At 35.0% G+C, this 12,781-nt stretch overlaps 1 pseudogene; it reads left to right on the top strand.

The window, feature by feature from the left end:
• Positions 1-11,400: 11,400 nt before the first annotated feature.
• On the top strand, positions 11,401-12,338 carry LOC131408033 (olfactory receptor 52A1-like; annotated as a pseudogene).
• The last annotated feature ends 443 nt before the right edge of the window (positions 12,339-12,781 follow it).

Raw genomic sequence — 12,781 nt, 5'->3', positions numbered from 1 at the left:
TGAAATTGGCATGTCATGTAACTATTGGTTCTCGACTGGTAAAATGGAATTATTTTAGTACCTTCCTCATTGGTTTGATAATTAAATATGTCATATGATGTATTTGACATTTAATAAATACTATTTTTTTTAAATTTTGACAATGATGGTAATTTTTATAAGTAGAGACAGTATAGAACCCAATCCACCAAACTAAACCTAGCCATAATGCCAACAATCCATAGAAAAATGGTTGGAATAGGTCATCAGGATAGATACCAATGTCACATAGAATGTTGACAAAAGTTACAAGAAACATGAAGATTCCGATTCAGGGGCAAACTCTGCAAGGAATGAAGGAGAGTAAGAGAGTAAATAGATTATAGTACAATGAGATAATATTTGATTAAAAGGAATGAGCCTTAAAAAAAGACTCTTTAATGCTTGATTTGGCAGTATGGAACTAGGAAAATGACAATTTTACATCCAGGATGTATGAAATATGATAGGAATAAAAAAATGATTGAATTCGCAGCCTTAATTTTAAAGAAACTTTCAGGTTGCGGGCTCAGGAATGTGTAGATGCTGAAAGGAGTTAGGAGATCACTGTCTGTGCTTAGGCGACAAATGCAACATCACTGAGTTGTGGCACTGGAATTTTAGAAGGGGACTTTCCATATCCTACTGTCTCCTTGACGCTAAACCTTCAGCTACTTAAAAATGACTAAAGAAGGCAGAATACTACACAAGATGGAAATGGCGAGTTCTGGAGGGGCTTGGAGAAAACTGACTTGCTCTCTCAAATACTATTTAAAAAGAATGGGACGCTAAGAGATTGCTAAATTGAGGACAGTCCTTCATATAAATGGGAGAGACTGGGTAATCTGTTATTAGACTCCGAGACTCAGAGAATCAAAGGATATATTGTCCAAGTAGATGAACAGCTTTTCCCCAGAGGCAGATTTAGATAAACGACATAGTCAGAAGAACAAATGTTCCTCCTTGTGGTTTTGCTATGCCCTAAGTGGTCTCAGACATCATGAAATTCTGTAATATGAAACACAGAGTATTAAAAAAAGGTATCCAAAAATGTGAAGAGGGTAAACAAGACCAGGATACCCAATGTCAAAACTACAGCAGAATATCGTGTTATCATTGGGTTTTTAGCTAATATAAGTCAAAGTATAGGAATTAGGAAAAACAGACACAAATTCTGGATTTTTAAATTATTTTTATTTGTTTATTTATTTTCCTATTCCTTAGAAAGCATACGGAAGTCAACAGAATTCCACAAGAACAGCATAAAAATATTTTATACTATATTGTGTACTTGAAATTTGCTGAGAGTATAGATCTTTGGTATTCTCACCACAAAAAAGAAAATGGTAGAGATGTGAAGTGATGAATATGTAGATATGCTAGGTTTTGTTGAATATTTCACAACATGTACCTCTATTGGGTCATTAGGTTGTACACGTTAAATGTATACAATTTTTGATTGTCAATTATACCTCAACAAAGCTGGGGGAAAAGTCAATAATGCTTTAAAGCAGCAATAATGAATGAGAAAATAAAATAGAAAATGACCTCATTCAAAATGGTAATAAAAACGTATATATACCTAAAATAAATGTAGGAAATGTTCATTGCATAATATACCTTGTAATAATAATTGTCTCCAAAGCAATATATAAATTCAGTGTAATCCCAATTAACTAATATTATTTTATTGTTTGCATGCAGATTTTTTTTATTGTGGTAAATCTATGTATCATAAAATTTGTTACATTAATCATTTTTAAGTGTACAATTTAACAGCATTAATAATATTCACAATATTATACAACCATCACTACTATCTAATTCCAAACATTTTCATCACCCAAAACAGAAACTCTATACCTATTAAGCAATAGTTTCTCATTCCCCTGGTAATATTTAATCTATTTTATACTTCTATGAATTTGCCTATTCTAGATTTTCATATAAGTGGAATCATAAAATTGTGTGTCTTATTTGTTTCACTCAAAATAATGTTTTCAAAATTCATCCTTGTTGTAGCATGTATCCACACTTTATTTATTTTTATGGGTGCATAGTATTCCATTTGTATGTATAACTCACACATTTTTATTCATTAATCTGTTGTTATACACTTTGGTTGTTTCCGTCATTTGGCTATTGTGAATAATGCTGCAATGAACATTAACGTACAAGCATGTATGATTAGCTGTTTTCAACTTTTTGGATGCATACTCAGGAATGAAATTACTGGGTTATATGGTAATTCTATGCCTAACTTTTTTTGGGAACTGTCAAACTGTTTTCCACAGAATTTGCACCATTTTACATTCCCACCAGCAATGTATGATGGTGCCAATTTTTCCATATCCTTGCCAACACTTGTCAGTTTTCTTCTTTTTTAATTATAGACATTTTAGTCAGTGTGAAGTGGTATCTCACCGTGGTTTTGGTTTGTATTTCACGTGGCGTTGGTCATTTGCATATTTTCTTTAGAGAAATGACTATTCAAGTTCTTTGCCCATTTTTTAATTGGATTGTTTGTCTTTTAGGTTTTGAGCTGATGCAGTTCTTTCTATATCCTGGACGTTAAACCCTCTCAGATATATAATTTGCGAATATTTTTCCCATTTTGTAGATTGTATTTTCATTTTCTTGATAATGTCATTTGATGCACAAAAAAAATTTAATTTTGATGAAGTCTGACTTATTTATTTATTTTCTTAATTTTGTTGCTTGTGCTTCTGGTGTCATATCTGAGAAGCTATTGTCAAATCCAATTCATGAAGATTTACCTCTGTTTTTTCTAAAAATTTTATGGTTTTAACTTTTTTATTTGGGTCATTGCTCTATTTTTAGGCATGCTGGGTTTTAATGTTTATTTGAGAGAAAATTTTAAAAATTACTTGACAAATTAGACATCAGTTTATTATAAAAACAAAATAATCACAACAGTGAGGATATAACCAAATAGGCAAATTAAAGAGCAGAATCCAGAGTCAAGAAATAGATCCATATTATATAAAACTTTAAAATAAAATATATAGTTTCTCAAAATGTTTGAAGAAGTACAAAATTTTGGATGGAGTGAAAGTTCTCTCCTCTCTCCTGTCTCTCAACTCTCTTAATATTTCTCTTTATTACTATTACTGTCTCTGTCTCCCGTTGTCATTATCTATATCACTTGCTATGTCTACAATTCTATTTTTATCTATATCTCTATTACTGTATCTATTTTTGACTTTGTGTGTGGAATAGCTTGTTAACAATGAAAAGCATATGCTATAAAGAAAAATGTTGACTACATAAAAATTGTGTGGCATGTATATTGTATATGACAAGAATGAACAAAGTTAAAAAACAAAAATATATTGAAAATATAAACAAAAGTTGTTCTATATTTAAATTATAGTTAATGATTTTGTAAAATTAATTATTTGTTGTCTATTTCCTTTGTTTTCGTATCTGCATTCTCTTATATTTCCTGGAAAAAGACATTGGAAAATACTAAAAACTGGGAGAAACTATCCCTGTTTTCTAATGTGTTTAATTTTTCATTTCATGTGTTAAACACTTATTATGTTCCACATATAGTGATAAACAATTTACATATATTATCTTATATCACTATTATTGTGTTTCAAACACCTGGATCTCAGATAACTTAAGTAGTTCCCCCACGATCACAAGTCTATTAAGTGTTAGAACCTTGAATTCTCTTTATTACTGTGTTAAATTGCTTTTGTTACACATTCACTCCTGTACAAAAGACAGGAAGTTATCAGATTCATCAGTCCTCAAATTCTGCATGAAGCTATCATCTCTATGCTTATTATCACTGCCTTTCACTGCCATAAATGACCCAGCTGAGGTTTCAATTAGTTACTTCTGTGTTTGCCACGTAGCCCATGTAGGAATACACTTCCACACATCTAATCAGATTTCTCTTCCACACTTTGTGGTTTATGTGTCCCTTGTTTCAGAAATAAATTTCCTGTATTTTTTTGTAAGGAATTATCTGAAATATTACTGTCAGGAGCTCAGAACTGGATGTACAATAACTGACTAGAGATTTATAGTTTTCCATTCCCTGTGTGCTTCTCAATATCTTCCGAGGAAGTTTCTCCATGACCTTTTCCATGGTTCCATTAAGTTCACACCTGTAATATCCACTCTTGTTGACATCCCAGGGCTGGAGGCAGAGCATATCTGGATATCTGCCTCCTTCTGCCTGTTGTACACCATCACCTTCCTAGGAAACGGCATCATTCTTCATATTATCCACATTGACTCTGCTTTTTACCAACTCGTGTACATCTCTCTGGCCATGCTGGCCTTTGTTGAACTACGTGTCTTTGCTTCCACCACACCCACTGTGCTAGCCATTTTCCTTTTTGGCGTGAATGATATCAGTTTTGGTAGTTGTTTGCTCTGGATGTTTTCCATGCACTGTTTTACTTCATGGAGTCAGGTGTCCTTCTGACTATATTTGTACGCCACTTCATTGCCATCTACAGACCATTGCACTATACAACCATCTCAACAATTCTCTGTATCACTGGGATGGGAGCCACCATTGCCTTGCAAAGTGTGAAGCTCCCATTCCCACTACTCTTTCTTCTGAAGTGTCTGCCTTTATGTGCCAAAATACCCTCACACACTCTTACTGCCTGCACTCAGATCTGATCAAATTGCCTTTCGGAGACACCATCTCCATGGCATCCGGGTTTGTTTGTCATTAAATTCATATTTGTGATGGAATCATTGCTCGTTGTGATTTCTTATGTGCTGATTCTTCACACAGTACTAGGAGTATCTTCTAGGGCAGGATGGTGGAGGGCACTCAACACATGTGTTTCACACTTCTGTGCTATGCTTTTGTATTACATGCGCATGATCAGCCTCTCCTTGTTGTTATCGCTTTGGGCAGCATTTACCTCCACTCCACTGGTTTATTGTTGCTTATAAGTGAGCTATAAGCTTTAGTAGATGGTGAAAAGAAAAATAGCCCTACCCTTCCCCCTGAGAATAGAGAATGTCATTACTCTGAAGTAAGCTTATAGAAGGAGCTGTGGAACCTGGGCTTTTTCCTGGTGATGACATCATTTGTCTATCAAATCCTTGAGTACTCAATTCATTTGTTTTTTTCCCCATGAAAATAGGTAGAATGGGTCTGAGAGGTCTGTGTCCCCAGGTTCATGCAATTTAGTGATATGTATTTGTGAATGTAAAGAATCAGGACACAAAAGAGTATGTATTGCATTATTCACTTTATATGAAGTTTTAAAATAAGTATAACTAATTTAATGTCAAAAAAATCAGGACAGTGGCTACTTCAATAGGTGTAGAGGTGAGAGAATAACTGGGGAAACACATGAGGAAATTTCTGGGAAGATGAATATGCTCTATATTGTGTTAGGGATGTAAGTTGCATGGTTGTATCCATTTGTCAAAATGATACAGCTAATATTTCCATATTTCAATGTATGCCAATTTACCTCTAAACCTGTAAACAATAATAATAAAATAATAATAATAACAGCAATAATTATTGGGTTGCATAGTGCATTATAGGGTGGCAGTATAGAAGATACAAGAATGGCATCATGGTGATAGTTGTTGAACCTGAATGATTGGTAGATGGAGGTTCACTATAATAGTTTGTTTCCTTTGTACATGTTCAAATTTTTGTAATAAAAATTTTTAAAAATATTAAATCTTCATTGACTATGTGCCGTAAAACAGAGATAACTTTCAATTGTCAGAAAAAATATTTGAGTTTAGGAAACTATTTTATTTTTAATGAGCTAATTGTTAGAAAAAAAAACAATCTGAAAATACTGGTTTTAGGAGGAAATGACTGAAACAAACATGAACCTTGCTTTGTAAATAGCCTTAGTTGTCATGAATCCCTCAGTGGTTGACATGCTTCTGATCAAGAAGAGGGCAAGGAAGGAAGGAACAATTTGAGGTAACTCCCCTGGAGAGGGCCTGCGGGGCTCAATTTTTTTTTCAGGTGATTTTGACTTTCCACTAACTACAATGAGTATCTTCATAAACTACACAGTCTTGAACAACTAGCAGTCAACCAAATAATTAAGTGAGATTCCTGTCTTAAATTTAAGTGTATAAGGTGATGGGTGGCATAACTTATATAATTTTTTTCCTGTTTTTATCTAATTTACTCAACTTATTGAATTTTCATCATTTTTTTATATAACTATCTTTGAAAATGCTCAATTCATTGGAATCTCATAAAAATGGATTATGATATTTTTAATAGGCTGTTTTTAATTTTTCAAGGTAGTTTGGAAGCCATTCCATAACAATAATTGACTGGCAATCTCCATCACAATCCTTTAAATAGTATTATAAATCTCATTATACAAATGAAAAAACTAAGACAAACTATGTAAATTTATCAAAGTCATGCAAAGAGAAAATGGTACTTGCAAGAACCAAGTCTGCAATTTGCTGTTGGACAGTTGAGTCAGATATACTTATGTCCAAATTCTAGCTATCTCACTATTAATATCAATGGGACCTTGCTAATGATTTGACCTGTGTGAATTTAATTTCCTCATCTGTAAACAGGGGATAAAATAGAGTTTAGCTTTGATGGTTTAAAGATTAAATAAAATGATGCATATAAAGCAATTAGCATAGTTCCTGGTAGAATTTGCTCAAGAGGTACTTAGATTTTATTATACAATTGTCATTACTTTCCCACCAAATCAGAAGAAAATGTGTGAATCATGCAGCCAAATTGCACATTGCCTGGTAGTAGCTCTATATCTTAATTTTAAATTCAAAAACATCATAAAATCATTAATTTATTTCACAAGAGCTGTACACAGCTTACCATACTAAGTGATTTATGTAGATTAAGATCATTTAATCCACAGAACAGATGTATGTCTAAATATGTGATATTGTCTCCCAGTCTGTAGCTTTATTTTAATCTTTTTAATAGCATCATTGAAAGAACAAATTTTTTTTTGATGAAGTCGAATTTATCAATTTATTTTTCTTGGTTTATGCTTTTGAGTCCTTTGCTTAATACAAGGTCGCAAAAAATGTTATGTTTTCTTCCAGCAATTTTATAAGTTTAGATCTTACGTTTAGATTTTTAATCCATATCAAGTTAGCTTTTGTTTAGGAGAAAAGTTGATTTTCTTTTTATGGATATCAAGTTGTTTCAGCATTATTTCTAAAAAGGACTATTCTTTCTCCATTGAATTATCTTGTCATTGTTTTTGAGAATCAATTGATGTTATATGTAGACATACATTTCTTGATTCTGTATTCAATGATTTGTCAGTGCTTTTGGCAATACAAGTCTCTTAATCACTTTAGCTTTATCAAAACAAGAGATGGACAGAAAATAAATCTAATTGATTTTACTCTGCTGAGGACCTGGGTTGCCAGATTGGTGTATGCTTCATAATGAATGTATATCTATATTTTTGGTAAACAAATTAGATATGATAACTCTTTAAATACCGTTTAGTAGTCTAACCAAAAAAAAACCAAAAAACAAAAAAAGGAAGAAAGAAGATAGTAGGTATTGATCTAGGTATGAAGGGATTTCCAAAGGTTACAATAAAGTGGAAAAAAATTGTTTACACATCCTGCAATTAAATGAAGTGGGCAGGGACAATTTTGCAAAGGACGTGCAGTACAAAGGAAATTTGGATAAGATATGCCGTATGTATCTGGAACAGAGTGAGAAAACAGGAGCTGGAAATATTGTTATAAGAGTTGGTATAATAAAGATAAATAGTAAATTTTTTGAGAAGATAGAATTATTAACAAATTTGTATAGGTGAAGGTGAAATGAACAGAATTTAGGGGAGTACCAAAATTTAAAAACAATCAGTAGAACAGAAGAAGAGAAGGGAACCAAGATGGCAAACTACTCTAAATTGTTTGTTGGTGACTTGAGAATAGACTGAAGATTAGTTCAGATGCCAAGCTGAACTCTGAATCAATTTCATTCAACATAAATCAGTACCATTGTTTCTCTTTCCTTCACAGAGGAAATTTGGGAAAGAGTATTTAGGTTCCCTTGTCTTTTCATCTTTATCTCTTATTCTCCCTGAAATCCATTGTGAATGCCCTCCTCCATTTCACTGAAAGTATCCCTCCGAAATTTGCCAATGTCTCAACATTACGTCAAGTTCCTCTTAAGGTTAGCTACATACAAGAAAGTCTAGAAACCAGATGAAACATGTCAAGGAGAAAGATACCATGTGCATAAGCCTTTCTTACAACTTAATTGTTCTCATGATAAAAGATATACTAACTTATCTCACCATATCTCTAAAATTTGAAGCCATGTGTATATCACATCTTTTTCTTTCCATCAGGAGCACATGGTATGATTCCTTCACATATATAAAACACATAACAAAAGACTTTAGAAGGAAGAGAGGGTGAAAAGAAAAGAGGGACTAAGATACAAAGAAAGAGATGGAGAAAAATTTAGTCAAGTGTGCAACAACTTCCTCAGAGCTCAATAGAATAAGATTTAGAAATGCCCATCATAATTAGTCATTCTGAGAATATTACTAAATTTACAAAAGTAGCTTCAATATACTGAAAATCTGAGGAATGAGACTGCTAGAGAATGAAATGTAAATGTGTGACGAAAGAGCAATTATGAATACATATTTTTCTTTCCAGAAGTGCCTTAGTGAAAGGAAAGGACAGAAAGATATTTATTTAAATAGAATTCATTGGTAGAGGAACATGTCCACATTTAAGAGGATTTTAAATTTTTTGTAAATGAGGACAGCAGAAAAGGAACTCAGCTTATAAAAAGAAAATTTGAGTATACTAACTTCTCTGCATTTAGCCTATGGGGAAAGAGAAAAGAGGAAAAAGAGGAAATTTCTGCAAGTTGTAGAAAAGATTTCAGGGGTATTACATGTGGATGAACTCAAGAGAGCTTAATTAAAATCTGTTGATTCCCTCATGTTTTTGCTAGAGGCTAGGAACTCCCTCATCTCATGTTTATAACTCCTCCTTCTCCACACACCAGGAAACATTAAAATTGGTGGCTAGCATCTTTCTTCTCCAGTTTGAGCTCAATAAATTGATCTGTGCCCTAGAATAATACAGACCTTACCGTGAGTTTTGTTGGAGGATGAACACACAAATATTATCTCAGGCAGGCTTACTGAAGAGGGAGAGTGTCTGTATTGCAGAGACGAAAGAAAAGTATGAAAGGTTGTCCCAGAGTGTCCATATATTGGCAGATGGTCCCATTACCAAGTGGGTTAGGGTTCATGCATTGACTAGGTGCTGTTACGGAGGGTGCAATTAGAAGAAGAAACATTGCAGAACAGAAAATACAAAGGAATGAGACTGGCATCTCAGGAGAAGAGAAGAATTGATGAGTGATAGTGAAATGAAGAACTGACAATCCTCTTCAGTTTCCTGTAAGAGCAGAGCCAGCTCCCAACACAAATTGGCAAGTAAGTCTCATTATTTCCGAGTTTACCTCCATAATTATTTTATTACCAGTTTTTCCAACCGCAGTCACTCCATCCCACCAGCCCTATACTCATTTGGGTACTTCCACCTGCCATCCCATGATCTATACCTGTTGGATAATGCTCACATGTCAGCTCCTTACTCTTAAGTAAGTCAGACACTGTGATTGTTCTTAAAAGATACCTATTCTAATTTTGATTATCATAGAGGAGGAAAATCTTACCCCATTTAGAAAGAGTCAGTGATCTGTGGATTGGGGAGTAACGGAATTAATCATTGGGGAGCAAACCTGTCATGAAATGACCCCTACTGACTTGGTTCTTTCACTTGAGGTTTAGCAGCATAAACCACAGCTGCTTCCTGCGTTATGGGCATATTTGGTGACATTCACTATGTGTTTGGCTGATCATGAGTTTGCTGACATAAAGCAACTTTCTTGGAGAGTCTGTGAAAGAATGAAAGAACCTAATCATATTTTTCACAGAATTACAAACATTTCTCTAATGTACAGATTGAGAATTTCTTGCTTAAAAATATGTAATATAGGGCTGGCCCCGTGGCTTAGCGGTTAAGTGTGCGCGCTCCGCTGCTGGCGGCCTGGGTTTGGATCCCGGGCGCACACTGACGCACCGCTTCTCCGGCCATGCTGAGGCTGCATCTCACATACAGCAACTAGAAGGATGTGCAGCTATGACATACAACTATCTACTGGGGCTTTGAGGGGGAAAAGTATGTAATATAAAAAGTACTGATTTTGATCAGAGATGAACTTTCAGACAAGGCATAAGACCACAAGTTTTCAGAAAATTCAGTCTTCAATGAATTGAGAAGTGATTAAATTTTCTTCAGCTGCCCATAGCCCTCTCCTGAACCAGCCCTCTTCTGGTATCCTAAGGACTGCCCTCTGTGTTCATTTTCTAATTCTATATCTGAATCCTTTTAAGGAACCTGTCCTTTCGTCCTTTATTTTCTATTAATTTCTTATGCCTGAGCTCACAAAATGATTCAAGTGTTCCAGATGATCTATGGTTCAGTAAGGATTAATGAGCCTAAATGTGCCAAATCTCATGCTAATGGTAGCTCTGAGAGCTTAAACCCAAGAAATTAGCTTCTATTCTAGCTAAGTTACCTAGGCAAAATAAAATGCAGTTTTACTAGAAATGAAAAAAGTAGCAAGGAACATTGACCCAGACCTGCCTAAAGTACATGGATTTGAATGATCTTTTCTGAAGCTCTTTCTTCACTTTCTTTTGAAAGGACATCCAGTCTTACTAGATATGTAGGAACCTATAGTTATTATGTACAGATACAGTGTTGCATAGATCATATAGAAACATATAGATATATAAGTACATTAAGCTTTTGGGTTTCAGCCGATTCTATCTCTATTCTTTTTCACAGGGAACTTTTACACTAATACTGGTCAGAGTCTAAGAATTTGCTGGGCTAAACTGACTCTTCCTGACTTAGAGACAACTGGGAATAATAGCATATGAGAGAAGTATCCGGAATGTGGGATTTGGAGAACTACATCAAACTCTGATTAAAATGCAATTTCCAAGCAAAAGAAACAAGTTCAATTTGTTCACTCACAGGTACAGAATGGATATAACAGACAAGTCAGCAGTTAATTCCCTTATCCAGGAGATTTTGGTTCTAATGCAGTTGGCCTGCCATGCACATAAGAAATTATTGTGATTCAGTGCTTGTAGATGCCCTTCCTGAAAATAGTGTTGGTTTCTACGGATCTCTTTTCCCTTCAATAGGATGAATGATATGATCTTAGAGTTCCACCTATTTCAGACAGACTCAATACAATGACTTTGGATAAAATAGGAGATTGAAAAGGAACAGAAGCAGTGATTAACTTCTTTCCTTTGTATCAAGAGAGACAAAGACACTATGGCCATGTTAAACATCACAGTCTTCATGCCTTCTATACTGACACTAATAGGGATCCCATGCCTAGAGTCATGCAGTGCTGGATTGGGATCTCATTCTGTGTCATGTATCTCATTGCTATGATTGGAAATTCCCTGCTTCTAATCATCATCATATCAGAGTGCAGCCTCCATGAGCCCATGTACATTTTCCTAGGCCTGCTAGGAGTCACAGATATTGCACCTGATAGCAGCATTATGCCCAAGATGCTTGGAATCTTCTGGTTCCATATTCCAGACATTTATTTTCATTCCCGCTTCCTTCAAACTTGTCTCATACATGCATTTCAGGGCATGGAGTCAGGCATCCTGCTGGCCATAGCATTGGACCGTTATGTGTCCATCTGTTACCCACTAAGACACGCTGCCATCTTCACCCGCCAGCTAATCACCCAACTAGGGGCTGTGGTAACACTCAAGGCTGTCATTCTAGTGGCCCCAAGCCTACTATTGATAAAGTGCCAGTTTCAAAATTATCATACAACAGTCATCTCCTACTCCTACTGTGAGCACATGGCCATTGCAAAACTGGCTGCAGAAAATGTCAACGTTAGCAAAACCTATGGTTTGTTTGCAGCCTTTGCTGTTGCAGGTTTTGACCTCATATTCATCACCTTGTCCTATATACAGATATTTATCACAGTTTTTCGTTTGCCCCAGAAGGAAGCTAGGTTGAAAGCTTTTGATACTTGTATCGCTCACGTCTGTGCCTTCCTCTAGTTGTACCTCCTTGCCTTCTTCTCTTTCTTTACACACAGGTTTGGTTCTCATATCCCCCCTTATATCCATATCCTCTTTTCCAGCTTCTACGTGCTGGTCCCTCCATTTCTCAATCCACTTGTCTATGGTGCAAAGACCAAACAGATACGCGTTCATATGGTAAAAGTGTTCTGTTCATAAAATCCATCTTGATTAATACCTTCATGCCTTCCTCTTTATGCAATATCAACAGTCTATCAAAACTAAATAAAGTAACAAAAATTCCTCATTATTTGAGATTCTTGAGTTTTCTATTTAATTGTTTTCTGAAAGTTGTCAGCTGAAAGTTCTGAAAGTGAGGTGATTTTCAGATCATCATAGCCCATGACAACTGTCAGTCAATGGGGTTGCGTATGCTACCTGGGTAATGAGAGTGAGAAATGTAGAAAGAGCAAAATAATGAACATATGTCGTTTCCTTTGCTGTTTTATTTTTTAGTCCCTGGTTGAGCTTCCTCCTCTAAGAATTCTTCTCCAGAAGGTTTCATGAATTACTATGCATCACCCACTGAATTTAAATGCACCCAAGGCGTATTGTTCTAGGGTACACAGGTGGTCAATGAAACCATGTTGTTGATCATGTTT

The sequence above is a fragment of the Diceros bicornis genome, chromosome 7 (assembly GCF_020826845.1).
Source record: "Diceros bicornis minor isolate mBicDic1 chromosome 7, mDicBic1.mat.cur, whole genome shotgun sequence".
Taxonomy (NCBI): domain Eukaryota; kingdom Metazoa; phylum Chordata; class Mammalia; order Perissodactyla; family Rhinocerotidae; genus Diceros; species Diceros bicornis.
This window is presented reverse-complemented; position numbering and strand designations above follow the sequence as displayed.